Source organism: Aegilops tauschii, chromosome 5 (assembly GCF_002575655.3).
Source record: "Aegilops tauschii subsp. strangulata cultivar AL8/78 chromosome 5, Aet v6.0, whole genome shotgun sequence".
NCBI classification, from domain to species: domain Eukaryota; kingdom Viridiplantae; phylum Streptophyta; class Magnoliopsida; order Poales; family Poaceae; genus Aegilops; species Aegilops tauschii.
In genome coordinates this window covers 148,979,242-148,993,800 of record NC_053039.3, presented here as the reverse complement: position 1 = coordinate 148,993,800, position 14,559 = coordinate 148,979,242, and positions in this window count along the sequence as shown.

The following is a 14,559-nucleotide window of genomic DNA, read 5'->3' as shown; positions in this document are numbered from 1 at the left end:
ATATAAAGGGATTGCCATATTGAATTAAAACAAAATGATACAGTCAAAAATCTAATCTTACAATAATTCCTCACATCAACAACATAATTTGCTTGACTTGGAATTAATATATCATCACAGGATTGTGTAGTCACATCACAACAACATAATTGTGCATTGGTAAGTCCCAGTAAAGCGTACATTTAAGTATACTGGATAACAAAATACATAAGCGTGCTGAGTTATTTGTGCAACAAAAAAACATCATTTCTGTTCTACAACGATTGTTGGAAGAGAGTACATGACAGGAGCACAAATTTGAACCACAAGACAGTGTTACAATTAAATCCGAGGCCACCATCGATCATCCGAGGACAAAGCAATCACACAAGCACGATACCGAGAATTGTTAACGAAGTTCACCGATATGGCTACATCCCCACGGCCTGACTATGGACGCTCATCCCCATGACACCGCTACAATACCATACCCGGTCGCCCTGGACGCCGGCACATGCCGCCAGCTTCCCCTGCGTTCCTGTGCTATTATGTTGGCATAGGTTACATCATGTGTCTACCCCCATTATATATGAGAGGCCTAGGATACAAGTGTCCTACTAGGACACGACTCCACATCCTATGTAAACACAATACAACTCATAGTCCAACTGTAACCTACCTTGTACATAATATTCGACACAACTCCAACAAACTCCACCTTGGCGAATATTCTCCACCACCTTGAATTCGTCAATGCGTCAAACTTCCATGTACATTGGACTTGAGCTTATCCCGTGAGTACCGCTGCTACTCCAAAGACTCCATATGACTCCATCTGCAAGTTGTAGTCCCTTCTTTTCTTGACCATAGTCAACGCTCAAGCAAAATTAAGTTCCTTGTTACTCTAGTTTGTGCTTCCAACTTTCAGAGTATCCGTCCAACGCCATCACACACTGATCACTGACGTGCGTGAAAATGAACAACTAACATATTGGGTGTCACACATAAGAGTTACCTGAACTCAACATCACCGCTCCTTTCTTGACCGCCTGTCCGAAAACTTGAAGAAATTTCACCGTTGCTTGTAGTCATCCCGAGTCAAATTCGCAGTTGTCTCACCACATGTATGACCACCAGAGCCCTGGCCCGTCTTCATGCCCCGTGCATACTGCACGCCTCGCCACTATTACCGCGTCGAGCCTTCACTGTCTCGGTCGAGTCTCAAGGGTCGTGAATCGACACCACTCAACCTCCACTGCAGAGTACCACCAATCATCACCGACCGATGACTAGTTTCACGCTTCCATCAGACTACTGGGCTCCAGTCCGAACTGCATGTCACTCGCTTTTCCCCGCTGAAATAGGCTTCGACTCTCTGTGCACTTACGTCGTAGCCCCTCAATCAGCACCGAGTGAAGTCTTCCAAACTTCAGCTCCACCTTCAACATGACTCCATGGTAGATGATCAGTCCACCCTCGCACCCCGTCGACTTCAAGCTCTCATGTGCACCTTCTTGAATCAACCCCGCGCCATAGTCTTGTCGAAGCCACACAAGCCTCGGGATTGTGACACGTGTTTCCATGCCCAGAAGTCGATCACCATCAGCATCACGCTCCTACGTCGTCGTCGCCGATCCCACCACGGTCTTCTGTACCAACCGACTTACGTCGATCCGTCAGACTGCCTAGTCCGACCCAGCCGAACTCGTTCGACTGTACGACACGCTCGAGGCTCCCAAATCGTCTTCCACGAATTTTCATCCATCACATGATAATTCCATCTTAGCTGACATGACTTCCCGCAACGCCTTTAAGCATCCATGTTGTGCCAACAAATTTTTCATCCTTGTCTGTTGCTACCTCTTGAGCATGCGTTGGTTTTCCCTTGAAGAGGAAAGGGTGATGCAGCAAAATAGCGTAAGTATTTCCCTCAGTTTTTTAGAACTAAGGTATCAATCCAGTAGGAGGTTACACACAAGTCGCCTCGTACCTACACAAACAAATAAGAACCTTGCAACCAACGCGATAAAGGGGTTGTTAATCCCTTCACGGCCACTTGCAAAAGTGAGATCTGATAGAGATAATAAGATAAATATTTTTGGTATTTTTATCATATAGATTGGAAAGTAAAAATTGCAAAATAAAAGACGGAAGGAATAGTAAATTGATAGGAAAATAATATGATGGAAGATAGACCCGGGGGCCATAGTTTTCACTAGTGGCTTCTCTCAAGATAGCATAATTTACGGTGGGTGAACGAATTACTGTCGAGCAATTGATAGAAAAGCGCATAGTTATGAGAATATCTAGGCATGATCATGTATATAGGCATCACGTCCGCGACAAGTAGACCGAAACGATTCTGCATCTACTACTATTACTCCACACATCGACCGCTATCCAGCATGCATCTAGAGTATTAAGTTCATAAGAACAGAGTAACGCATTAGGCAAGATGACATGATGTAGAGGGTTAAACTCAAGCAATATGATATAAACCCCATCCTTTTATCCTCGATGGCAACAATACAATACGTGCCTTGCTGCCCCTGCTGTCACTGGGAAAGGACACCGCAAGATTGAACCCAAAGCTAAGCACTTCTCCCATTGCAAGAAAGATCAATCTAGTAGGCCAAACCAAACTGATAATTCAAAGAGACTTGCAAAGATAATTAAATCATGCATAAAAGAATTAAGAGAAGAATCAAATATTGTTCATAGATAATCTTGATCATAAACCCACAATTCATCGGATCTCGACAAACACACCGCAAAAGAATTACATCGAATAGATCTCCAAGAAGATCGAGGAGAACTTTGTATTGAGATCCAAAGAGAGATAAGAAGCCATCTAGCTAATAACTATGTACCTGAAGGTATGTGGTAAACTACTCACACATCATCGGAGAAACTATGGTGTTGATGTAGAAGCCCTCCGTGATCGATTCCCCCTCCGGCGGAGCGCCGGAAAAGCCCCCAAGATGGGATCTCACGGGTACAGAAGCTTGCGGCGGTGGAAATAGGGTTTCGTGGTGCTCTTGGATGTTTTCAGGGTATATGAGTATATATAGGCGAAAGAAGTAGGTCGGTGGAGCCACGAGGGGCCCACGAGGGTGGGGGCGTGCCTACCCCCCCTGGGCGCGCCCTCCTGCCTCGTGGCTTCCTCATTGCTTCCTTGACGTCCACTCCAAGTCTCCTGGATTGCGTTTGTTCCAAAAAAACTCTCCCGAAGGTCCATTCCGTTTGGACTCCGTTTGATATTCCTTTTCTGCGAAACACTGAAATAGGCAAAAAAAAACAGCAATTTGCACTCGTTCTTCGGTTAATAGGTTAGTCCCAAAAATAATATAAAAATGCATAATAAAGCCCATTAAACATCCAAAACAGATAATATAATAGCATAGAACAATCAAAAATTATAGATACGTTGGAGACGTATCAAGCATCCCCAAGCTTAATTCCTGCTCGTCCTCGAGTAGGTAAATGATAAAAACAGAATTTTTGATGTGGAATACTACCTAGCATATTTTTCAATGTAATTTTCTTTATTGTGGCATGAATGTTCAGATCCGAAAGATTCAAGAAAAAGTTTAATATTGACATAAAAATAATAATACTTCAAGCATACTAACAAAGCAATCATGTCTTCTCAAAATAACATGGCCAAAGAAAGTTATCCCTACAAAATCATATAGTCTGGCTATGCTCTATCTTCATCACACAAAGTATTTAATCATGCACAACCCCGATGACAAGCCAAGCAATTGTTTCATACTTTTGATGTTCTCAAACTTTTTCAATCTTCACGCAATACACGAGCGTGAGCCATGGACATAGCACTATATGTGGAATAGAAGGGTGGTTGTGAAGAAGACAAAAAAGAGAAGATAGTCTCACATCAACTAGGCGTATCAACAGTCTATAGAGATGCCCATCAATAGATATAAATGTGAGTGAGTAGGGATTGCCATGCAACAGATACACTAGAGCTATAAGTGTATGAAAGCTCAACAAAAGAAACTAAGTGGGTGTGCATCCAACTCGCTTGCTCACGAAGACCTAGGGCATTTTGAGGAAGCCCATCATTGGAATATACAAGCCAAGTTCTATAATGCAAAATTCCCACTAGTATATGAAAGTGACAACATAGGAGACTCTCTATCATGAAGATCATGGTGCTACTTTGAAGCACAAGTGTGGTAAAAGGATAGTAGCATTGTCCCTTCTCTCTTTTTCTCTCATCTTTTTTTTATTTGGCCTTTTTCTCTTTTTTATGGCCTCTTTTTTTTGTCCGGAGTCTCATCCCGACTTGTGGGGGAATCATAGTCTCCATCATCCTTTCCTCACTTGGGGCAATGCTCTAATAATGATGATGATCACACTTTTATTTACTTATAACTCAAAAATTACAACTCAATACTAGAACAAAATATGACTCTATGTGAATGCCTCCGGCGGTGTACCGGGATATGCAATGAATCAAGAGTGACATGTATGAAAGAATTATAAAGGTGGCTTTGCCACAAATACGATGTCAATTACATGATCATGCAAGGCAATATGACAATGATGAAGCGTGTCATAATAAACAGAACGGTGGTAAGTTGCATGGCAATATATCTCGGAATGGCTATGGAAATGCCATAATAGGTAGGTATGGTGGCTATTTTGAGGAAGGTATATGGTGGGTGTATGATACCGGCGAAAGGTGCGCGATATTAGAGAGGCTAGCAATGGTGGAAGGGTGAGAGTGCGTATAATCCATGGACTCAACATTAGTCATAAAGAACTCACATACATATTGCCTTTGTTGAGGAAATCGTTAACTGGTAGCTGCTCGGTTAGCTCGCGAGTAAGAGATTAATCGGCTAATTGGAAAGTTAATCGGCCATTTAATTAATTAATCGAACAATTTTTCAGTTTATCGGCTACTCGGTGACCCTACGAGTAGGGATTAATCGGCAAGTTAACTGGTTAATCGGATGAATTCTTGAACAGGGCTTATTGCAAAAATCTATTAGTTATCGAAACGAAGTACTACGTGCATGCTCCTAGGAGGATAGATTGGTAGGAAAAGACCATCGCTCATCCCCGACCGCCACTCATAAGGAAGACAATCAATAAATAAATCATGCTCCGACTTCATCACATAACGGTTCACCATACGTGCATGCTACGGGAATCACAAACTTTAGAACAAGTATTTCTCAAATTCACAACTACTCAACTAGAATGACTCTAATATCATCATCTTCATATCTCAAAACAATTATCAAGTATCAAACTTCCCATAGTATTCGATGCACTTTATATGATAGTTTTTATTATACCCGTCTTGGATGTTCATCATATTAGGACTAATTTTATAGCCAAAGCAAACTACCATGCTGTTCTAAAAGACTCTCAAAATAATATAAGTGAAGCAATAGAGATCAATTATTTCTATAAAATAAAACCACCACCGTGCTCTAAAAAGATTTAAGTGAAGCACTAGAGCAAAATTATCTAGCTCAAAAGATATAAGTGAAGCACATAGAGTATTCTAATAAATTCCGATTCATGTGTGTCTCTCCAAAAGGTGTGTACATAAAGGATGATTGTGGTAAACTAAAAAGCAAAGACTCAAATCATACAAGACGCTCCAAGCAAAACAAATATCATGTGGTGAATAAAAATATAGCCTCAAGTAAAGTTACCGATAGACGAAGACGAAAGAGGGGATGCCTTCCGGGGCATCCCCAAGCTTAGGCTTTTGGTTGTCCTTGAATTTTACCTTGGGGTGCCTTGGGCATCCCCAAGATTAGGCTCTTGCCACTCCTTATTCCATAATGCATCAAATCTTTACCCAAAACTTGAAAACTTCACAACACAAAACTCAACAGAAAATCTCATGAGCTCCGTTAGTATAAGAAAACAAATCACCACCATAAGGTACTGTAATGAACTCATTCTTTATTTATATTTGTGTTAAACCTACTGTATTACAACTTCTCTATGGTTCATACCCCCCGATACTAGCCATAGATTCATCAAAATAAGCAAACAATACACGAAAAACAGGATCTGTCAAAAACAGAACAGTCTGTTGTAATCTAGATCAAACGGATACTTCTGTAACTCCAAAAATTCTGAAATAAATTGTTAGACGTGAGGAATTTGTCTATTAATCATCTGCAAAAAGAATCAACCTAAAAGCACTCTCCAGTAAAAAATGGCAGCTAATCTCGTGAGCGCTAAAGTTTCTGTTTTTTACAGCAAGATCATAAAGACTTCATCCAAGTCTTCCCAAAGGTTCTACTTGGCACAAACACTAATTTGAAACATAAAAACACATAGTCAGGCTTCTTAGCCTTTTTCATTTGTAGTTGTATGTACTCAGATAGGATAAGCTTCCGCATGTACTTGTTGCTTGTATGACTTGAATGCTGGGTCATCAGACCCATGTTTGTAATATCTGGCGGAGCCTAATGAATAAATACTTTGAGTCGTAGAGTTTTGTTATGATGCCATGTTGTATTTACACATATCGAGCATATTGTGTGGATGATTGAAATGCTTGGTATGTGTGGGATCCGATAACCTAGTTGTTTATCCTTGGTAGCCTCTCTTATGGGGAAATGTAGTCTAGTGCTTCCACTGAGCCATGATAGTCTGCTACAGCCCGGTTTACCGGAGTCCTACTAACCCAGTTACTACTGCTCTGGAACACTTAGACAGGCCGGCATGTGATCCACTTCGTTCCTGTGTCTGTCCCTTCGGGGAAATGTCACGCGGTGACTTCCGGAGTCCTGCTAGCCTGCTACAGCCCGGGTTCCTAGAGTCCTGTTAGCCCAGTTGCTACAGCCCGGATTCACACGCTGATGACCGACACGTTCGATGCTGGTTCATGTATGCCTGTTCCCGTAAGTTAGCACCACTTTGGGTTCACGACTAGTCATGTCGGCCCGGGTTCTCTGTCATATGGATACTAGCGACACTATCATATAGGTGAGCCAAAAGGCACAAACGGTCCCGGGCCAGGTAAGGTGGCACCCGTGGGAATACCGTGCGTGAGGCCGCAAAGTGATATAATGTGTTACATGCTAGATCGGTGTGACTTAGGATCGGGGTCCTGACAGTGGGTCGTTAAATGGCCTAAAGTTAAACCGGGCTGACAACGTCCCAGATACTCCACGGGCCGCTAACAGGCTGAAACTATTATCGGGCCGAACTGGTAAACGGGCATTTAACAGGCTGAAATATAAACATGTCTTAGAATGGGCCCAAAGGTACAGTGGCCTGTTAACGAGCCTGATCCGATCTGGGCCGTAAGTTGGCCCAAAACTCGGCAGGCTGTGGACGGGCCTGATCTGATATGGGCCTTAATTTGACCCAAAACATGGCAGGCTGTTAACGGGCTAGCCCACTAGTGTCTGAGAAAACATGGTGGGCCTTTAGCTGGGCCGGCATTTTCACCGGAATGGGCCTCTATTGGGCCGGCCACGTGTCGACGTATCATAGGCGCCTCCTGTCCAATGAGTGGATGACATCTGTCCCAACGAGGAGCTGACACGTGGTTCCGTCGGCCAATGAGAATTTTACACGTGGAAAATCCCCATTGGTCCGGGCTGTTAACGAGTTATCGGATCCAAAATCGGACCCGATAGCTTAACGGCGAGCCGTTACGGTCGATGCCACTTGTCGGTCACCCTTGACGAAAGCACTTCTATGACGCGCGATTTATCGTCATGGAAGTGGACACTTCCGTGATGATAATTTCGGTAATGTCATGGAACACTTCTACGACAGCACAGGTATGACTATCTTGATTCTGTCATAAATTTGTCATGGATGTACATGCATGACAGAAAACGTGACCTACTGTGACAAACACGTATCATCACGGAAGTGTATTTTTTTGTAGTGTGGTGGTGGCAATGTTGACGCTTCTGTATCGGTTGCCATCGACAGTGCAGAACCTTCCGTAGCTCTGGAGTCCCACGATATTGTTTCCCCTAGTCGGCATGAAGATCCTGATGTTGGCATTGAAAAGCCACTGGAGAATGTTGTTCCTGCTGGTAGAGTTGTTGCCTCTCCCGTTTGTCTGATGCCCAACGATGTTCCTGATGTATTCAGAGTGGAGCCTCATGCAGCTGAGGTATCCAAGGATGTTGTGGTTAACCAGACTGTTATAAGCCCAGATAATGCTGATGTTGCTACAGTAGGGCAGTACAGTGAGGCTGTGTTGGTTTCGTCGCAACCTAGCCAAGTAAATTTTTTGGTTAGCTCTGAAGAACAACAACATGAAGACTCTGACACTGAAGGCAAGATTTCTGTTTCGAACAGTGAAGTTGAAGTTTTTGTCATTCAATTTTTTTTAATTACTATGGTAGCTGCATTAGATGTTTAATGATAAGTAAAACTTCATCTTTTGTTGGTGATTTTCAAAATATCTAGTGGAATTTCCTTATCTTAATATTGAACTTCATTTTTTGGATACGTGAACTTCACCTTTTTATTATAGATGCCGAACTTCCTGTTGTGACACCGTCGAGCATTGATCCAGCTCTTCTGAAAAGATACAATGAGTTGTACAGTGCTATTATGAGTTCTCGGAAGGACAAAAAGAAGAAGTATTGCTTTTTAAAAATTGTTTTGTTCATATGTATTTTCTAATCTTAGTCTTTGCCCTTTCTCGTTCTTGTTATTTTTGTAGTATCTTATGTTTCAGTTTTTCATAAAAAATTCAGGGACATGATTGCTTTTAAAACTGAGATCTCTGATATTACCATTGACAAAGTTGGTCAATCTTTTTAGGATAAAGGGATGTTCACTACAGACCTTGTAGATCTTGGGGTATCTTTGCTGGTAGATAAGTTTAAGGGATCTCCGACGATGGTTCTCCCATACCATATTTGAGTAAGCATGCAGAAATTTTTGTTTTTGTTTTTTGATTTTCTTTTCTGATTTCGTGTGATTACCTGTTTGCTTGAGCACTATTGCTTTGTTTGGTTTTGTTTTACAGACAACTATTTGGCATGGTGGTAGTGTAGGCAGGAGTGTGAAATTGATGTTCTCTTCAAAAGCCATGGAGCGTGTTGATAAAAAAGATATGGTGAGTAATGTTTTTATGTGTTGAAGACCATTTTTGGTGTGTTGGTTTTATAGTGTTCCTTTTCTTGTTCTTGTAATTATTTATTTATTTATTACTTCCAACAAGTCCTGTTTGCAACATTTGATCCGTCGGAGACGAGGGATGGTGTTGGTCATTATTGTGTAGTCGCCTTGAATTTGAAGGAAAGGCGGTTTGAATTTCTTGACTCGCTCAATAAACCTGGCAGCTATGATGCGAACAGGATTTTTAGGAGGATGGTTAAAAACATCAAGCGTGCATGGAAAGAAGGTAGCTCAAGTTCTGCTGAGCCGTTAAATCCTCCTACACTTGCTAGATTTGTGTTGAAACATGTTATTGTCCCAGTTCAGCCAAATGGGTATGTTCCTTGTACCCCTGTCTACCATACTGCTCAAATTTTCTTTTGTATTTTCATTATGTGAAACTGATGTTTTTTGTTCTCTTATTGCAGGCCTGATTGTGGATTCTATATGTTTCAATTCTTGCAGACTTGGGATGGTGTTCGAGTTGCTAAGTTTGGAGTGGAGCACATTGGCTACATCAAAAAGGCCATGCTCTATAGTTGGCTTACATCACCAAAGTGTTGCCTTGAGTTATCATCACTTTTAATTTTTGCAGATAAAGGTTTGTTTTAGTGAACTTCTTTTATTTGTCTTACTTTTTTCTTTGTCTACTGCTTGCTTTTGCTTCTTAAGGTGTTTTTTACTAGTGTGTTTAGTGAGATGTGTGATTTACAATGGATGACTATATATTCTGTTGTGTAAGTGAGCTGCATTTTCTGTAGATAAGTGAGTTGCATTTGCTGTAGAAAAGTAAGCTGCATTGTTCTATACAAGTGGGCTGCATTGTTCTATACAAGTGGGATGCATTCTCTTCTTTAGTGAACTGCATTTTTTTATATTATTGAGATGCATCTAATGTTTTTGTTTTTGTATTTGGGCTAAGTGTTCCCATGTTTTTTCTCCTCGTTATCATGTTTTGATGGGGTCTTCATGGAGGACGTACATCATTGTTTGAGTTGCAGGGTTCTAAGGTAGTTATGGAGGATTGTGCCATTGTAATCTCTCTAGAGAATTCTGGTACTTCTTCTAGAGATGTTTTGGACACAGATGATGTATCTGGACCTGGACCTGATTGTGAGAAGGTTGCTCGCCCCGGCTCTCCTCATGAGGTAGTTGATGTTGATGATGATGATTTTGTTACGCCGGTGCCGCGCGTCACTAGGACTAGGAGTGCAGCAATCAATCGTCCTCCTGTGGATGAGGCTGAAGTATTTTTGAACAAGAGGGCAGGTGAGAGGGCTTTTAAGTTGAGAGGCTCTTTAGAGAAATTGAAGCCTCCGAGGTTCAAATATATTGAAGAGGCAAGGACAATAAAGGATCTCGTTCTCAGCCAAGATTTTGTAACCAAATACCACGAGTAAGTTTTATGTGTGTGTGCCATTCATCCTTTTTGTATGTTTTGTTTTTAAATTTTTTTTATTGATCCCATCTGTGTATGTTTACTGCAGTAACGCATTCTTGATGGTGAATAATTCTTTTGGTGATGTCAAAAATTACAAAGTTGACTATATCTATAATACATTTGGCAAAGGAGCTTCAATGGACTCGTATCTCATGGATTTTATCATCAAGTACTGGAAGCAAGACCCTGAAATGGGTTTACTTTATCGTTCTGGTGAACGTGTGCTACTTTCGCCTTTATTTATCACGGTAAACATGTGCTGTCATTTTTTCTCTTGTACTGATTTTTTCATGTCCATGCGTGCATGCATGTTTTATTCTTTTTTTCATGTCCTATTTTTTTCCTTTTTCTATGCAATAAGTTCTTCAAATGGAAACTTTGTGAAGAAAGATCATGAAGGACACCCTGTGTTGCCAGTTGTGCATACCCCGTTTGTTTTAGAAGATGCAGTTAAGCAGTTCAAGGTTTTTGTGAGCGGCAAAAAAAACCTGTTGAACGCAAAACTGGTAAGGCCACTGTTTTCTGTCATTTCTTTTCTGGTTTGTTGCATTTATTTTTATAGTTATTTTGGAACAGTGGTCCTAGTGCTACGTGTCGAATGAACTTTTCATTTTTCATTTTGTTTTTTGATGTGACAGATTATGATGCCGCGCTCCAAGGATGGTCATTACTCCTTATACACGTTGAACCAACATCGCCAGACGATTGATATCCATGACACTAGGAAGTACACTGGCCATCCTGATTTCACAACAAAGTGGCGTAGGACTGACTACCACTCAGATTGCACTGAAGTGGTATGTCATTTTTTCTAGCCAAGTGCAAAGTTCTTTTGTGTTTCTCCTACTGCATATTTTTTATAAACTGCACATGCAATGTTAGCACACATAGCACCACACTTGTTTATATAGTGCACTGCAACATATGCATGACAGAGCTGCATTTTCACACACACCCCAATCTGTGTAAAAAAGTGATAAAAGGAAATGACCTCACGTGCATTTAAAAGAGGGACCGTCTAGACTTTGAGAAGAAATTTGTATTTTTTGGTTCGTCTAAATAGTTATTGATCTGTGACGTGTGTTATTTTATTTTGTGCTGCCTTTTTGCCAGATGGGGAGAATGAGTCAGCTACTGAAGGCGATTTATGGTGAGAAGTTGTATAAATCTAAGAACCACCCTGACTGGGTTAAATTGGCAGAGAAGCCCTCTTACCCGGTCGTGCGAGCGCAGGGAACAAACGAGTGTGGAATCTATGTTCTAAGGTTGATGCAGTTGTATGACGGCCAACGTCTAGTCGACAAAATTGTCAAATCTGACATAATACCTTCTCTGTTTCTTCTTTTCTTGTTACTTTTTTATTTTTTCACTTTTTGTTCTTATGACAACCTTTTTTTTAATCACTAGTCTGCATTTTTTTAAATTTTCTTCAGCCTCCTGTTGAAGATTGGAAGGCGGAGTACATTTTCCAGCTGCTGTTCAATCCTTTGAACATGTTGTATTATGAAGACATGTCGCCTGAGCTATGAGATCTGATTACAAGCCTCGGGCCTACTTCCCTGTCGCAGTCGCAGACGCAGTAACAGTCAGTTGGCATTTTTTCTGGGGAAAAGCCTGTGTATGGACAAGAACTAGGGTTCATGTTGTGTACTGTGTGCTGTCTAAGGTAGATAATGTATGATAAAAAACTTTTTTTCGGTTGTGTTTCGTCTACTTTTTGCAGCAATGTATATGGAAGAATTTGTGTGTGTTTTTTTATTTTATATAAATAACTCATACAGTACTGGCATTTGTCATGCTTGTATGTATCGTACGTGCCCCCGAAACTGCATTGCATGTGATGTTGAACTTCTTCGTGTAACCAAAAGCACTTCATTTGTCTACAGGTTTGTACTGTACCTGTATTTTTGTTGTACTTGCTGCAGCCCCTGTATTCATGTATGTATTCCGAAACTGCATTGCTTATGATACTGCACTACTTTGTCTAACCAAATGCACTTCATTGTATAGAGTTGCGTCCTGCATCTGTTTTTTTGCGTGTACGTGATCCAGCCCCTGTCACGGGAGGTAGGGGGTTGGGGGACCCCATTTTTTCGTCTATAGGTTTGTACTGCACCTGTATTTCCTGTACTTGGTACAGCCCCTGTATTCATGTATGTATTCTGAAACTGCATTGTTTATGATATTGCACTGCTTTTGTATAATCAAATGCTCTTCATTGTGTAGAGTTGTGTCTTGCATCTGTTTTTTGCGTGTACGTGATGCAGCCCCTGTCACGGGAGGTGGGCACCCCCATCCCCCCACATTTTTTTAATTTGTCCGTAGGTGGGGGGGGGGGTTGCTCCCCCCCCATTTTTATTTGTGACACTTGTATGGAGGTAGAGTTATTTTTCGGACGCGTTATCTTAACAAAAAATAACACACAGGATGAATGAAATAGGGGTCGTGACCCCCCTCCCCACCCCCCTGCTAGGCCGAGCCTAGAACGAGCCAGAGCAGGCGACGACGCGGCGTGCCGCGTCGCCGCATGCGTAGGCGAGTCCGCCACACCCCGTTGCCCTGTCTATCTTAGGGGTGTGGCTCTGGGGTTCGGTGCGTCCTAGGGTTTGAAAATACAGAATGTCCGCACTGCGCCTGTCAACCAAGCGCACTACGTGAATTAGCGCGAGGCCGAGCAGGGGGGTGGGAGGGGGGTCGTGACCCCCCTCCCACCCCCCTGAGAGGCCGAGCCTGGAACAAGCCGGAGTAGGTGGGGACGCGGCGTGCCGCGTCGCCGCATGCATAGGCGAGTCTGTCACACCCCAGAGGTTGTTTGACGTGGGCTAGCCATGGTAGTGTTCTTGATTGGCTGAAAAACAATCGTCTAAGCGAACTGCAATGCTTAATTGACATCACATCTTCTGTCCCACACCAAACTACACAGCGGACTGCATTTTTTTAGGTGGGAGGGTACTGGAGTTGCGTGCTAGTTGTGCATCGTGGGGCTTCTTGGTTTTGGGCTGTGAGAATCGGTTGGATCCGTTGGGGTGTAAGACACATTCGGCCCAAGTCGGCCTGTACGGGTGTTTTCTCTTGTGGTGTGTGTGAGCGGCATCGTTTAGTCCCACCTCGCCCGCGAAGAGCGCGCTTGACCTGTTTATAAGCGCTGGCGAGGCAGGCATATCGAACTCCTCTCTTTACTTGTTTCGGCGCTTATACACGGCGCTCGCTGCTCTCTCCTCTCTGACCTGTGGGCCCATGTGTGCCCGGCCCCATGCATTGTGGCTCAGAATGACTCGCCTACTGTGGGCGCAGACCTATTACAAGACTGGCTCGGGCCTTGTTGCACTTGGGTGGTCAATTTTTTCCGTATTTGAGTCATTTTTTTTCTTCTGCACGACATATATTCGTGGTAGTACAAATGATGTCATTTGTACTGCTTGTACCAACGTTGCGCACTGCACTGCGTGTACCAAGTCTGTGTGTTGTGCACTGCACGAAAGTGGTTGCAGCCCCTCTCGTGCTTCATTTAAGCATGTACTACACTTCATGTATACACTTTGTGAACTGCCGTTATATTACTTTGATGAACTGCATTCACCTTTGTTTAGAATGGTATGCGGATTACAATTTTTTAGAAATATTATATTAATGGTCTTTTTCTATAATTACTCTTGTAGACTGCATGTGGACACATGGGTACTGCTTATGTTTACCATTGTGAACTGCATTCATCTTTCTTTTTTAGGTATGATTTGTAGTCAGAGTACTTAATTTTTTTGTTTAACATTGTGTTTTGAATATGTTTTGTATCTGTGTAGTATGTTTTGGTATCACACATTAGATTTTTCAAAGTTGTCTAGATACTTGTTCTAATACAAACTCAGCAATCATTACCTAGTGCAACGACATTTTTTCACAAAGAAACGTTCGATATGAAGCAACAGACATAAGCAAAACCTTGTAGACATGAAACAAGGAACAACACAACCACTAAAGTAAAATGAAACTAAACATAGCCCTGT